The following is a 16,123-nucleotide window of genomic DNA, read 5'->3' on the forward strand; positions in this document are numbered from 1 at the left end:
GCGAAAAAAACTGGCAAGGCCAACAAATTGTCGTACTTGATGCACACTTATTGGGGTCGGAAATTCTGCTACAGCTTCAACCTTTTTATCACCTGGTCTAAGACCTGATGCAGAAATTTCGTAGCCTAGATAATCTATTTCCGACTGGAAGAACGAGCATTTTTTCAAATTTAATGTAAGATTAGCTTGCGATAGTAATTTCAGAATTTCCTCTAATTTGCCAAAAGCGATTTTCAGTTGAAATTCTTTTTACCTCAACATGTACTTTTGATTTAAAATCTTCGTTATTTGGTACTAAAATAGCTCGGGATAAGAGGCTTTACTGTAATGGGCTTACTCGAAAAATTTAGAGCGAATACGTGAAACTCATATATACCCTGAAGTAAGCAGTATTCTGCACCTGGTTTCATGCAAATATTCTAGGGAAGGAAAAGGGGACCGTTAAGTTCCGAGTTGTCTATATACACCGAGATCGCACTTAGACCATTAAACGTAACGTCTGTAGTCACTTTTACTCCTAATCTGCTTACATTAGTGTCGTCACAATACAGTGTCAGCTGCGTACTAGTCTTGTAGACGTCACATATGGCAATTCGGTTAAGGATTGACCTATAAGGACATTTTCATTAATGAATTCATCGTCTATTACATATGCCTTCACGTCAGCTTTCACAGCATCCACTTCTATTGTTACCGTGACCCCACCGGATGGTACTTTTTTTTTTTTTTTTTTTTTTTCTCGCTGGAAAAACGCTTTACGCGCTTCCCCCACGTGATGGAAAGTGGGGGGGGGTGTGGGACTCCCCGGAGCCCTGGACGCCGAGTGCGCCCAAGTACGCCGGATTTACCCACTAAAAAACCAGCGGTACCCTCTGCGTCTTTCGATGGACGCCACGGGATCGCTTACGCATGCTACCGTGACGCCCTGACTGTCGGCCCACCTATGCGGGCCGCTTACACCTAGGGGTGATTCCCGGGGTACTGGGACCCCCCTAGTCCCTGCGGCGCCTATTGAGGCGGCGGGAGAAGGTGCGCGTAGCGCCTTTTCCTCCTCCCCGGTCGTCTTCTGCGGAGCGAGTCAGCGGCGGCACTCTCTTCCCGCTCCCGCTCCGCGGCTTCCTTCTGCGACATGACACTTTCGCAGAAGGAGCGCATCTCCGACCAGCACATCTCGCTACCGAGCATGGTCACCGGATGGTACTACGCTGCCTAAGCCGAAACCTTTTATAACCTGAAGCTGTGTCATATCTAACTCTAAATTCAACTGTTTTGCTACTGTACGTTTTATAAGTGTACATTGGCTACCAAAGTCTATATATGCTGTATGTGTAACGCCGTTTAATTTAATAGTCTTAAAATACTTGCCGTTATCTTTCTCATCCTTAGTAATATTGAGAACATTTTTGGTGTCCGCGCTTTGTGACACATATGTAGTCGTCGGCATTTCTTGGGGACGAAGCCTTGGTTTTGTGCAATCGGGAGCATTATGTCCCAGGCGTGAACACGTGTCACACTTCTTAATTGGTTTTGAACATGAATGTACAGTGTGACCAAACTCGTTACAATGGTAACAGCGTATACTTTTAAATGTGTTGCGAGGTAAATCACCAGACGGCTTAGAGGCAGAAGTTGATCGTGCCCGCCCATCATCTTTAGCATCTGTGCGTTGGAAGGCAGCTCGTCTAACGAGACTGGAGATAATTTTCTTCGAAATTCGGCGTAAGTAGACTAATAGTTGCGATGGCCTCCTGAAATTCGATCCCTGTGCATTTAACCTTTTATTGTTGTCGAAGATGCCATTAACTATGCAATCAACTGCGTTTCTACCTCTGATACCACACATCTTTACTAGTCGGGCTTTGTCGTGGAAGTATTCTTCAAGAGATTCATCCCTTTTACACTTTCGTTCTAACATCTCATAGAGTCTACCAGCATAGTTTCTGTCGTCTGGAAAAGTTTAGGGAACTGTCTCCAGTGTTAACGCGCCTGTTCCATATGTCGCTTTCTACGGGATGTGTGCCGGAGGCCTGGAGGGAAGCTAATGTGCAACCGGTTCCAAAAAAAGGGGACCGGTCTGACCCGGCAAATTATCAGCCAATAGCTATCACCTCAATACTTTCCAAGGTAATGGAACGAATTATAAACAACCAACTGATCCGTTACCTAGAAGATCACAGTCTAATTAATGATCGTCAGTACGGGTTTCGACCAAAACGTTCCACTGGGGTGAGGTTATAGACAAGCGTGGAGAGTCGTTGGCTGTCAGCCTCGATATCTCTAAAGCTTTCGACAGAGTCTGGCACAAAAGTCTCCTATCCAAGCTTCCGGCATATGGTCTCTCAGCTCAGCTCTGTACCTGGATTGCCAGCTTCCTGCACAATCATAACCTTCGCGTTTTAGTCGACGGTTGCGCTTCAAAATTCCATGCAGTGAATGCTGGGGTTCCCCAGGGTTTTGTGCTTTCCCCCACACTCTTTCTTCTGCACATCAATGATATGCTCACCTTTGGGAACATACATTGCTATGCAGATGATAGTACAGTGCATGGGGGTTACCACGGACGCGCAGTAGCCGGGCGAGCCGAAACTGAAGAGAAGCGGAGGGAACTTGTTGTTGAACTCGACAGGACGCTAGAACTCATTGCCAAATGGGGTTCTGATAATCTTGTCGAGTTTAATGCCAAGAAAACGCAGGTATGTGCGTTTACAGTGAAAAAGTCATCATTTTCCTTTGTTCCATCCCTCTGTGGCACTACGCTAGAGATACAGAGCCAAATTACCGTACTGGGTATTGACGTCCGCTGTGATCTTAATCCAAGGAATTATATCGAGGCTGCTATCAAAACAGCCTCACGCAAACTCGGGGTCCTGAACAAGGTACGGCGTTTTTTCATGCCACAACAACTGCTCCTGTTGTACAAAACGCAGGTGCGGTCTTGCGTTGAATATTGCTCGCACGTCTGGGATGGCTCCGCTAAGTACTTAATGGACGCCTTGGATCGGTTACAGCGGCGTGCGGTCCGCATTATTGGCGACGTAAAGGTCACAAACACCTCGAACCTTTACGCTTTCTATCGACTGTATCACGGCGAGTGCTCTGAGAATTATTCTCTCTAATTCCTGCGTCCCCTTTCCTTCACAGATCCACGCGTGCTGGCTCGCGATGTCATCGCCTAACTGTGACATTTATCCCAACGCGCACAAAGAAATTTGGCAACTCTTTTCTTTGTCGCACCGCCAAAAAATGGAACTCTTTACCAGCACATGTGTTCCCCTCCTCTTATAACCTGCCTTCAAACGAGGCGTGAAGAGGCATCTTGCAGGCCGGCATGGCGAAGGTGACTAGTGCAGCTCATTCTTGCTGTGCGTACTAGTCTTCTTCGCGTTTGGATTCCATTTCCACTCACCATCAGGTGGAGTGGAGTCATATGCTTAACCGGATATTGTAAAAAAAAAGTGACATGCGATGACCCTTTGAACAGCCACGCGTTTCACTTTTCGACGTATCCGATGTCTCGAGACTACTACAACCCTGATAAGGGTATCGTAACTTGCGATATCGCTTGCGATAACTTGTAGTTGGTTGAGCTCTTACATAACTTCTGGAACGCCTGCTTGGTCTAGGAATTATATTTTCCTAAATGGGAGGGGTATGCGTCCACCTATCGGAGATAATGTCCCTATGGGTACTTTCTTTTCAGGTAGGTGATTATTCAATGGAGGCAACAGTGATTATGATATAAAATACCATTTGTGGTAAGTGAAATTAATAGGAAGAAATAGAAAATTATTATGTAAATAAGTTACCCAAATAAAGTAGACATAATTACTTGAATGAGACATAATCATTCATTGCGATTGCATAGATAATTCGTACAACTATCCAGTAGTAAACAACTTTGGTAAGACATGTACGAATTATTACAAACAAACATGAAAATAGGCATATATGTATGCAAATATTGATGTATATGTATACTGTACAAGTTCCGTAAGAATTCTTGTACTACTTAAAACTTAAAATATTCATAAACACACGCACACACACACACACATATACACATATACATATATATATATATATATATATATATATATATATATACTTAAACAAATTGTTTACGTTACAATTACGACGATATATTTGTAACGGGTTTCGGTGCTTTGTGATAAATACTCGACTCAGTCGAGATGGCCCAGCCCAAGAAGAACGCGCGCAAGCACCGCTGATTCATGTGCTTAATTTGTCTTTATAATTCATCTCGTTCTCAGCGGTGAAGGAAAATATCGTGAGGAAACCTGCATGTGACAAATTTCATAGAAATTCTGCCACATGTGTATTCCACCAACCCGCATTGGAACAGCGTGGTGGAATATGTTCCAAACCTTCTTCTCAAAGGGAGAGGAGGCCTTTAGCCCAGCGTGGGAATTTACAGGCTGTTGTTTTGTTTGTTTGTAATAAATACTTGGATAAGTACATAAAATAAGAAAACATACCTGTGGGTATCCTCGAACGTTCTTACCACTTCTGATGTTGAAAGTCACTAGCAGCAACAGATATTTAATGAGTGAATCCGAACTTTCCAAGTGAATTGTAGGAAAACACAATCAAATCTATTAACAGTTTTTATTTTTAAAATGTCACAGACACAATTTACACGGAACACACTCTCATTCGCTGTCGCCCCGATCGAATGACGTTTTATCCGTCAAAAAAAAACATTGACAGCTCGTCGCCGGTTATCGTTCAAAAACTAAACGCTAACACTTACGATGAAATAATTGGTTCCGACATGTTAAACAGCTTCGGTTGCACAATTGACTATAACAAAGGTATACTAAAAATTAATAATATAGATATTAAACTTCTGTTTAGCGAACTAACCTATATTATTCCTCCTAGGACGGAGATGGTAATTGAATGTTCCGTAAAGTATCCTGAAAGTGAAGATTATTTATTTTAGATCAGTAAGTGTCTGTCACTTTATTAGTTGCGAACTGCATTGCTAGAGTAAAATATAATAAAAGAGTAAATGTATCAACTATCAATACTATAACCATATATAATTATAATCACCGATAAACCTAAATCACTACCTCAATTCCCTTCTTACCATGTTACTTCTACTAATTCTGCTAAAGTCACTGATACATATACGCGAACTCAATCGGTTGTAGATCAGCTTAGGGTATCTCACCTCAACGACGAGGAAATTAACGCACTCTATGACTCATGCTCAGAGTATTCCAATATATTTTATCTATCTGGTGAAATATTAACTTGTACTACCGCAACAGGACACGAGATAAAAACGAATTCTGATATTCCAATACATATCAAATCGTATCGATTTCCATAGATACATAAAGAGGAAGTAAGGAAGCAAACCGAATTAATGTTAGAACAAGGTATAATAGAACCCTCAACTTCCCCTTGGTCTTCACCCATTTGGGTAGTTCCGAAAAAAATGGACGCGTCTGGCCAGCAAAAATGGCGCGTAGTCGTAGATTACAGGAAACTAAACGATATAACGATTGTGTTGAATATGTGACTGTTATATAATATTCTTGATAATTATTAGAGGATAAGTACAGAGCACAATAAAAGACGTCCGTTCGGTTAAGTGTTTAATTGCGAGAGGAGGAAGCATACATATATTTGCAATTACCCACAGTTATAAAATAACAATATAGTATAAAACTACCCCATACATTACACCCTCACCCTTAATTACTTATACATTTAACCTAAATTAACTTAACCTAATTTAAAAATAAAATTATATAATATTAGTAGCCTAATCAAATTCGATTCGGAATCGTTCAACTGGTTTCCTAAGGCGCTGGGAACGAATCGGTGGTGGAATATCTACATGACTCTCAGGGGACATCGATGGTGGAATAATAAGTTCCGTGTTGGATGATTTAGCCGACTCAGTCGTCGGTATTTCTAGCTGTAGTTCAGATATGGGGTGATCACTCGGCATGTTTAGGTTTTGTGGTTGCGATTTTGACGTAGATAAATCAAAGTTTACCCAACGTCTTTTTACCTGATTAACGTGTCTTTTGATAGGTAGACTGTCATCCCTACCTATGAGGTAATTACGAGACCCAATATTACCCTCTATTTTACCTTTTAACCATTTCTTTCCTTCCCCATAATTTCTTACCCAGACATTATCCCCTTGTTTAAATTGCCTTATTACTCCTTTTCCTCTTTCTATTTGCTTATTTTGTACCTCCCGTACTCTATCTTCCACCGCCCAATCCCTATGCAATAAGTCTAGTCTTGATCTTAGACGCCTACGTTGTAAAATCATAGCAGGTGAAAGACCCGTGGTACTTTGTTCGACGTTCCTGTAGGCTAATAAATAGGTTTGCAATGCGGCATCGATATCACAACCATCCCTTAATGATTTTTTAATTGCCCGTGTGCACAACTTAACAGCGCCTTCCGCTGCACCATTACTAGACGGATGATACACGGGGGAGAATGTAACCTTAATACCGTTGTTTCTCATAAAATTGGCATATTCTTTGCTCGAGAAAGGCGGCCCATTATCCGAAACTATTTCCTTAGGCAAACCGAGCCTGGCGAAAGTTTCACGTAAAAATTTAATAACCGCAGACGCGGTCGTATTTGGCATGTTAAAAATCTCTAACCATTTCGATGTGGAATCTATTAAGACTAAAAATGTTTTACCGTTAAGCGGTCCTAAGAAGTCAATGTGTAATCTTGACCATGGTTCCGGAATAAAAGGGCATGGCTTGATCGGAGCTTTCGGTGGTGCTTTTTCCATTGCACACGTAACACACTCATTACAAGTGCGTTCAATGTCGGCGTCGATACCGGGCCACCAAACGTAACTACGTGCAATGCTCTTCATCTTTACTATACCTAAATGACCAACGTGTATTTCCTTTAGTAACTCAGATGTTAATGATTTAGGTATTACTAAGCGGTATCCTCAAATTATACACCCAGCATCTAAATATAATTCATTACGACGTACAAAATACGGATCGAAATACGGATTAAGATCTTCTTCGTCGCACGTCTTGGACCAGCCGGATTGCAAATATAAAATTACTTTCTTAAGTATGTTATCCTTATTTAAATAAAACTAATTATAACGGATGAGTCGCGTATATTAATTATTTTTATTTTTAAACATCCCGACGTTTCGAGCACTTTGCAGTGTTCGTGGTCACGGGCAGACTAAGATGACATTTGTCTATTTGAAGAACAAAGGAAATATTATTAACAACTACCGCCAACGATTTCTCAATTGATATCTTGAGTAACGTTCCGGTTGCACGCAGAAGGCACTAACTGTATCTTTAGGTCTTGCAGTCTGTTGGATTTGGGATTTTAAATTTTTAATAAGTGGATCCCAGGTGTTAGACAGTCTCCAACCATCTTCTCTATTGAAGTTCGGATGTTTTTGAATTTCAATAGCCTCGCGTATCATTCTAGGAATGAATCTGTGTTCTCTAGCGAGGATCTGTGGTTTATCAAATCGGATAAAATGGTTAGGTTTATCCAGAGCATGTTCACAGACTGCAGACTTAGAAGAACGCCTATTTTTGACATCTCCTATATGTTCCTTGACCCTGGTACTGATACTTCTCTTTGTTTGGCCTATGTAAGATAAACCACACTCACATTCGAGTTTATATACTCCTGCAGTTTGTAAAGGAATATTACTCTTGATAGGTCTCAAGAACTGGCTCACTTTCTTATGAGGCTTGTAAACGGTTTTAATTGAAGCTCGCTTCAAGATGTTGCCAATCCTGTCTGTAACTCCCTTCACATATGGTAGAAATGCAGGTTGTCGCTCAACTGTGGGTGGCTTGATACGGCTTCTGCGATGCTGGCGAGGCACGGGCAGCTTGTTCTGGTGGAGTGCAAGCTTGACCTGACGTAGCTCGTCCTCTAGGTGTTCAGCATCGCAGAGATGGTGGGCTCTCTGAAACAAAGATTGCCAACGGTAGCTAACTGGCTAGGGTGGTGGTGCGAGTCACCATTGAGGTATTTGTTGGTGTGTGTGGGTTTCCTATAAACTGTGTGACTTAATGTATTATTCTTGACAGTACAGATGTACAGGATTCTTGATAATAAGGATGTCAAGGAAAGCTAAAGAATTATTTGCCTCTAATTCCATAGTAAATTGAATGTTTTTATTTATAGAATTAAGATGTACTAAAAATGCAGATGTCAGATCACTAGGTAATATTGTGATAGTGTCATCTACGTACCGTTTATAAAACCTAGGTGTTATTGGTCCGGAGCGAAGAGCCCTCTCCTCCAGGTCTTCCATGAATAAATCGGCGACCACGGGGGATACTGGAGAACCCATGGCTACCCCGTCAACTTGTACATAGAATTCATCATTCCACAATAAATAACCTGATGTGAGGCAGTGATGTAACAGCTCTGCATATTCAATAGGCATGTTGTGTGTCTGTAGCTTCCTCTTGACAATTTCGATGCAGTCTTGTATGGGTAAGCATGTAAACAATGACTGGACATCAAAATTAACCATTGTCTCGTTGTTGGTTAATTTAAGGTCTTTGATTTCACCAACAAACTGGTAAGAATCCTTAACATACGCCGCAGTGTGTCCTCGGAGGGGTGATAATATCCTTGCTATGTGTTGAGCCAATCTATATGTTGGTGTATCGATTTGGCTTACAATAGGACGCAGCGGAGCACCAGTTTTATGGATCTTAGGTAACCCATAAAGTTTTGGCGGCTTTGCACATGTAGGCACGAGTGATTTTTTGTCCAGATTTAATTTCTCTTGATGTTTTGATATTAACGCGGATGTCTTTTTAAGAATATTATTTGTAGGATCTTTATTTACTTTTTTATAAGTTTTTACATCCGATAAAATCGCGGAAATTTTCTGGTTATCCATCACAACGGTCGCGTTTCCCTTATCTGCTCGGAGGCCTGTAATGTCTTTATTGTTGCGTAGGTTCTTCAGTGCAATAGATTCATCACGAGTAAGGTTTCTTTTCAGTGGCCGGCTTCGGCGTAAAACACTCGAGATGTCCTGTCGAATAGCTTCCGAGTCTGCCTTTGTGATACATGTAATGCATACGACTTCTCAGCAGCATTAAGCACCCGAGACGCATAAGCTATAGGTCGCTCTCCTTTAGCGGTTATATGTGAAATTACAGCCCCTACTCCATAACTACTAGCGTCAGTTGTTAATTAAGGGTAAGTCGGGTGAATAATGTACTAAAATTTCACTAGATGTTAACAATTGCTTAACCTTATTAAATGCTATATTACTTTCTGTATTCCACTCATATTTTTTTTTCTTTTTTTACTAATATATACAATGGTGCTAAAATTATACTAATGTTTGGAACAAATCTAGCGTAATACATTACTAATCCTAAAAATGAGCGCAATTCGGATACATTGTTCGGTATGCGAACCTTCTGAATTGCTTCAATCTTATTTGGGCATGTATGAACCCCTTCTTTGCTAATTACAAAACCTAAATATGCAACAGAGTCGTCAAAGAATGTACACTTATCTTTTTTAATTTTTAAACCATATTTTTGTAATCGATTAAATACCTCGTGAAGTGTTTTTAAATGTGATTGGTCGTCCTCCCCGGTAATTATCACATCGTCTAGGAAAACACCCACTCGAGGCATATCCGAAAATAGTTGTTCTTGAAAAATACCTGGACTCGACATTCTTTGAAAAATACCTGGACTCGACGCCAAACCATAAATTAGTCTATTATACCTAAACAAACCCTTATGGGTGTTTATAACAGTGTATTTTTTTTGATTCATCAAGTTCAAGTTGAGCATAGGCCTGAGACAGATCTAACTTAGTAAATTTGATACCCCCGTGTAATTTAACTAACAGATCCTCGACTCTCGGTAACGGAAAACGATCAACCTCCAAGCACTTATTTAATGTTAATTTAAAATCACCACATACGCGTATTGTGCCGTCCTTTTTCATTACCGGTACGATCGGTCTTTGACGGATACAGTTACTGCTAATACCATATACAAATTGATCCCTCAAATTTTCCAATAATGTTTTCGAACAAAACCCGCAATATTTCGTCAATTTCTTTAATGCCGCCGCATATTCCGCCACAGACTCATTATGTCGTTGCACTCTTTGTCTGAATTTGAACCGCTCCGCCAATACACTCGGTTTTGGTTGAAGATAGCGTCGCATAACATCCACCAGCTCTTCATAGCTTTTCGCAGATGGTTTGACTGGTGTACATAAATTCACCATCAGTTCATACGCGTCACTACCGATCACCGTTATCAGTGTCGCTACTCGTATCGCCAGTTTCACATCGTTAACAATAAAATACTGTTCCAACCGATCCACATACAAATTCCAATCGTCTTTGCCAAGGTCGAAGTGTTCCAGTTTCCCAACCGACATAGTAATAAATACGATGCGTCACACACGTAGTTTCTTTACTACACGTCGCCACTGTTAAATATGTGACTGATATATAATATTCTTGATAATTATTAGAGGATAAGTACAGAGCACAATAAAAGACGTCCGTTCGGTTAAGTGTTTAATTGCGAGAGGAGGAAGCATACATATATTTGCAATTATCCACAGTTATAAAATAACAATATAGTATAAAAAAACTACCCCATACATTACAGATTGGAGACACATATCCTATTCCTCAAATAAAGGAAATCCTAGATCAACTTGGGCATAGTAAATATTTAGATCTTGCATCCGGTTTTCAAATTTCATTGAATCCAGCGGACGCAGCTAAAACAGCTTTTAACATTCCCTAGGGGCACTACCAATTTACCCGTTTGCCATTTGGACTGAAAAACGCACCAGCCACATTACAGCTTCTAATGAATACGCTCTCTCTGGACTTCAAGGGATAAGGTGCTTTGTATATTTAGTTGACATAGTTATTTATTCCTACGACTTAAAATCTCAAATAGAAAACCTTACATTAATGTTTCAAAAATTACGTCAATTTAACCTCAAGCTCCAACCGGATAAATGTGAGTTTCTAAGAAGAGAAGTAAGATATCTAGGTCATGTGATAACTGAAGAAGGAGTGAAACCTAACCCGGAAAAAATTAAGACTGTCATGCATTTCCCAACACCAAAATATCCTAAAGATATTAAATCCTTTTTAGGTCTCGTCTCATACTAGCGCCGATTTATTCCTGATTTTTCCAAAATAGCTAAACCATTAACGTCTTTACTCCGAAAAAATACTAGTTTTGAATGAGAAAATCCACAAAAACTTGCATTTGATTCGCTGAAACAAAAATTAACCTCTGCTCCTATACTCTGTTATCCAGACTTCACAAGACCATTTGTTTTAACCTGTGACGCATCCAACTACTCTATTGGAGCAGTTCTATCTCAGGGCCCAATCGGTAAAGATAAACCCATTGCATTTGCTTCACGAACTTTGAATAAAAGTGAGTGTAATTATAGTACAACAGAGAAGGAATTATTTTCTATTTTACTATACTCTTTGACTGTAAAGCCTTTCGCCCAAATTTGTACGGGAGAAAATTTCAAATTATAACTGATCACCGACCCTTAACGTGGCTATTTAATCAACAACAAAGATCCAAGCAGTAAGCTCCAAAGATGGAGGCTTAAGTTAGAAGAATTTTAATATGATATAGTTTACCGCAAAGGAAAACTAAATTCTGTCGCTGATGCATTATCTCGCTATCCTGTAAACCCAATATATCCTGAAAACCTTCCATCTTCAATTCCTTGTGAGAATCCCAGCAAACGATTTTTAGTCAATCCAATACGTCCTGATAATGCAGCAACCTTAATACTAACGAATATTTAAACTCCAGTGATTCTATAATTGATTTTGGCCTTATAAACTTAAGCCCATAAACTGAAGATCTCAATTTTGATTTTTGTGACTTAGATATTCCATCTCCTTAATTACCTTCTCAATCCCTTATTTATTCCTTGTTTCGAAAAAAAAACCCTATATATACCCCGAATAACGATATTAATATACAATCCACTACTTTCACTCCGATTCCCAATTCGAATAATATTGAAACAAAGAACCTTAAACAAGAAAGCATCACTGATTCTAACACAGCCCCTGAATCGCCGTTTCCAATTCCAACTTCTGAAAAGCTCAATCAACCTATCTCAACAAAAGAAAATATATCGAATCTTGCTTCTACATCTGACAATTCAAACAATACTATAATTCACAATAACGATTGTACAAAGTTCATCAAATAATTTAATAATAAGACGAATCAATACGATACAAAAATAGTAGAACATAATCAATCCCTACTGAATACACATTGTAACATCATTATTGTACCAACGTCAATAGACTTAGATGAGTCTAATATTTATGTGCAAGATATTGTAGGTAATCTAGAAGACCCGAAAGAAATTATGTATAGTAAATAAATAATAAATAATCTTTATTCACAGAAAAAAGTTACAGAGTATAATGAAGTCCCTGGTTTCTGGGCTAGGCACAAAGACCTGTATGACAGAAATCAGTGTCCTCTCTCATATTTTATCATATCGTTCTATGTAAATAAAAATAAATGATAAATAATTATTTCTTACTGTATACTAGAGTGTGTGTGTGTGTGTGCGTGTGCGTGTGCGTGTGCGTGTGCGTGTGCGTGTGCGTGTGCGTGCGTGCGTGCGTGTGTGTGTGTGTGTGTGTGTGTGTGTGTGTGTGTGTGTGTGTGTGTGTGTGTGTATATTTTGCTATACAAATAAACCGCTTTAAAATCATGTTGTCGTTTGGCTGAAGCTGTTCGACATATAACAGGTGGACATACGTTTTCAACCGACTTCCAAAAGGAGGAGGTTATCAATTCGTCTGTATTTTTTTTTTTTTTTTTTGTTACCTCATAACTTTTCACTGGGTGGACCGATTTTGATAATTTTTTTTTTGTTTGAAAGGTGGTGCTTCCCGTGGGGTCCCATTTTTTTTTTTTTTTCCGATGATGGTATCCATGTGAAAACGACATAAGTCTTAAATTTGCGTTATGTATATGCGCGACAAATAAGTGAATAACTGAAAATCACGTTAACCAATTTTGATAATTCTTTTTTTATTATAAAATATATACTTCAAGGGTAATTTGGTGAAAGTTTGGTAAGGTTCTGAGCACAGGATCCATGACAAAGTGACGGAACGGAAGGGAACGGAACAATTCTGAGGAGCACGTTAGCGATACTCGGTCGAATCTTTTATTTATAGGTTATTTGGATATTTGAGTCACCTTCCGTAATGTGGTTATGTTTATGTAATTATCATAGTCGAATATTATAATCAACTAGCTACCCACCCCGGCTTCGCCAGGGGTGCAATACTGATACAAAATATACTACAGAATTTGTTTATATACGACATCACATCGCAAACTTCTAAAATTATCAGTGTTTCTTTACTATATTGTTCATGTATTATATACACAAACCTTCCCCTTGAATCACACTATCTTTTAAAAAAAACCGCATCAAAATCCGTTGCGTAGATTTAAAGATATAGGGACAGAGAAAGCGACTTTGTTTTATACTATGTAGTGATGGAACTCCTATACGGCTCGCAGTTAGGGTGCGATATGGGGCAGAATTTCTTACTATCTTTAATCAAATTTTGTGTATTTGATGTGATGTCATATGATGTACGAAATATAGTTGGTCTTTTTCAAAGTTTTTTTGCTGAGTTCGATTACAGCTCTTTCGAGGGATCCTTGTAGTTCACGTCGCGTGACGTATTAAATCCGCATTTTCGAAAGTCTATTTTTGCTTTATTCGCAAGTTTCCTTTGAAATTGTCCTCGAAGTAGTTTCTGGCTCATATAAACGGAACGCTTAATCTATCTTTTTTTTGGCGGTAGGCAAAGAAAACTATAACATTGTTCTGGGATTATAAGTTTCGATTTTATTATCTATTTTTAATCTAAGTCAACAATATTCATCAGTTTATTAAAGTTTAAGTTCGATTATATACTTACAAGTGTTATCTCAGCTTAATATATGCATATAGTGCTTATTTAAACATATCACCTGCACTGTCCTGCCGGCACAACAAACTTCATCATTATAAACACTGAGTTTGTACCATTTACATCAAACATGGCAAACTATTACACTGTAATGGAAACACAAAAGGCATTAGAAGCTTCCTTGCTGGAGAAGATGTCGGAATTTGAGAAGCAGCTGAAGGCAAGTACCCCAGGGAGTAACATCAATCTCGCAGCTCTGGCTGATGAATTTAATTGCTTTAAAGATCACGTCTGGTCAATTCTAAGCCTTCTCAGACAGCAAATAATGGAAATCAGCCGAGTTGTTGATAATGTGGAGATGAGACATCGCAGGAAATATTTGCTTTTTAATGGTGTGCCTGAAGAGGCGAATGAGGATCTCACAAACACTATTTCTGGGATCTGTACAAACAAGCTTGATGTTCCTGATGCAACTAAGGATAAAATTATTGCCTGTCATCGCCTCGGCAAACACTCTGAGGGTAAGCATCGTCCCGTGCTTGTAAGGTTTGTTGACCTTAATTTAAAAAGTGCCATCTGGAAGAAAAAGGCAAATCTTAAGGGCTCCTCTTTTGTGCTATCAGAGTTCTTAACTCACCAACGCCAGTCTCTATTTCTACTTGCTCGTAATAAACTGGGTATGAGGAATTGTTGGAGTTTAGATGGCAATATATTTGTCAAGATGCCTGATGGTTCCAGACATCGTATTGACTCAGAAGAAAGTCTTTCTAAGCTGACTGGAAAAATCGACGTTGCTGGTGAGGCATCTTCATCAGGTACCCAGGATAACTCATCAACCGGTCTCAGTTCCAAGCCCAAACGTGCAGTGAGAGCTAAGAAATAGTGTTCATTATTTTATTATTATGATCTTTTTTTTTTATAATTATTAACCTCAATCTTATTGCCTTCTTATACTTATAGTATCATATGTTTGTCTTCTTGTTATAAAATTCTCGAGCCATTGCATATCTTATAAATAAGGGTATTCTTTTGTCATTTTTAAGCGTATCACGTTATTTCTTTGTACTTTTGTTGCTTTCCGTGATAATATGTTGTAATTGAATTCAATTCTAATTTCACGTGGTGACTAATTTTCATTTTTCAATGTGTTGTTTACAAATAAGAACTCCCGGTAACCCGATATTTCAATAATTAAGTTGACGTTGACATTTGACACAACTACTTGTTGACTTTGGTCATGTCGGAAAAGCAAAGGTATTATACTGTACGGCCTAGCAGCATAAGCAATAGATATTTTTGCTTTTTTAATTTTATTTGAAATATCTATATACTTTTAAATAGGATGTCTTTCGTTTATCAACATTATAATTATTATTGTGTTGAGGTGTTCTTTGAATATAAGTCGAAATCAATGTCTAATAATATGGATTATATATGTAACGTCTGTATTTTACCGTCTATATGTAACATGTATTCATTTCAATTATTAATTTTAGAACACACGATATTTTTGATAACAAAATAAGAATACCCTTGTACTTGCTGTTATTAATTAATGTTTACTATGTTTGTCTTTGTTCCTATTGCCTTGGCCATTTAAATTTTTGTATTTTCTTTTCCACATTGTTTGTTTTTTTCCTGTTTTTATTCAGTGTTTATTATTTTGTTATTGTGTTAATGTAACCGTCAACCGGCGGGACGTGCAGAAATAATGATTAGTAGATATAGTATTAATATTTATTGAAAGAGTATATACATATTTATCTTATTTTTATAAAATCATTCAATTTATCTTATTCATAATATTAATATATATTTTATATATTGTATTCAATTTTTCGAAACTTACAATTAAAATTGTAAAATTATGTCCACTACAGATGATGATATATTTTTATCAGCATGTAGTAGTAGTTGTTCCTCTGACGTAGACGATGATTCTTTCCATGTTCCTGAAACGCTAGGGTCCTTGCTTAGTAGATCTTTTCTCAATTCTCCTCACCTTTTTAACGTATGTCATGTTAACGCTCAAAGCTTACCTTCTCATTTTTCTGATTTTCTTGAAGCCTTTTCCAATGCCCCTGTAGACGCCATTTTAATATCCGAAAGTTG

The sequence above is a fragment of the Vanessa cardui genome, chromosome W, assembly GCF_905220365.1.
Source record: "Vanessa cardui chromosome W, ilVanCard2.1, whole genome shotgun sequence".
Lineage (NCBI taxonomy): Eukaryota > Metazoa > Arthropoda > Insecta > Lepidoptera > Nymphalidae > Vanessa > Vanessa cardui.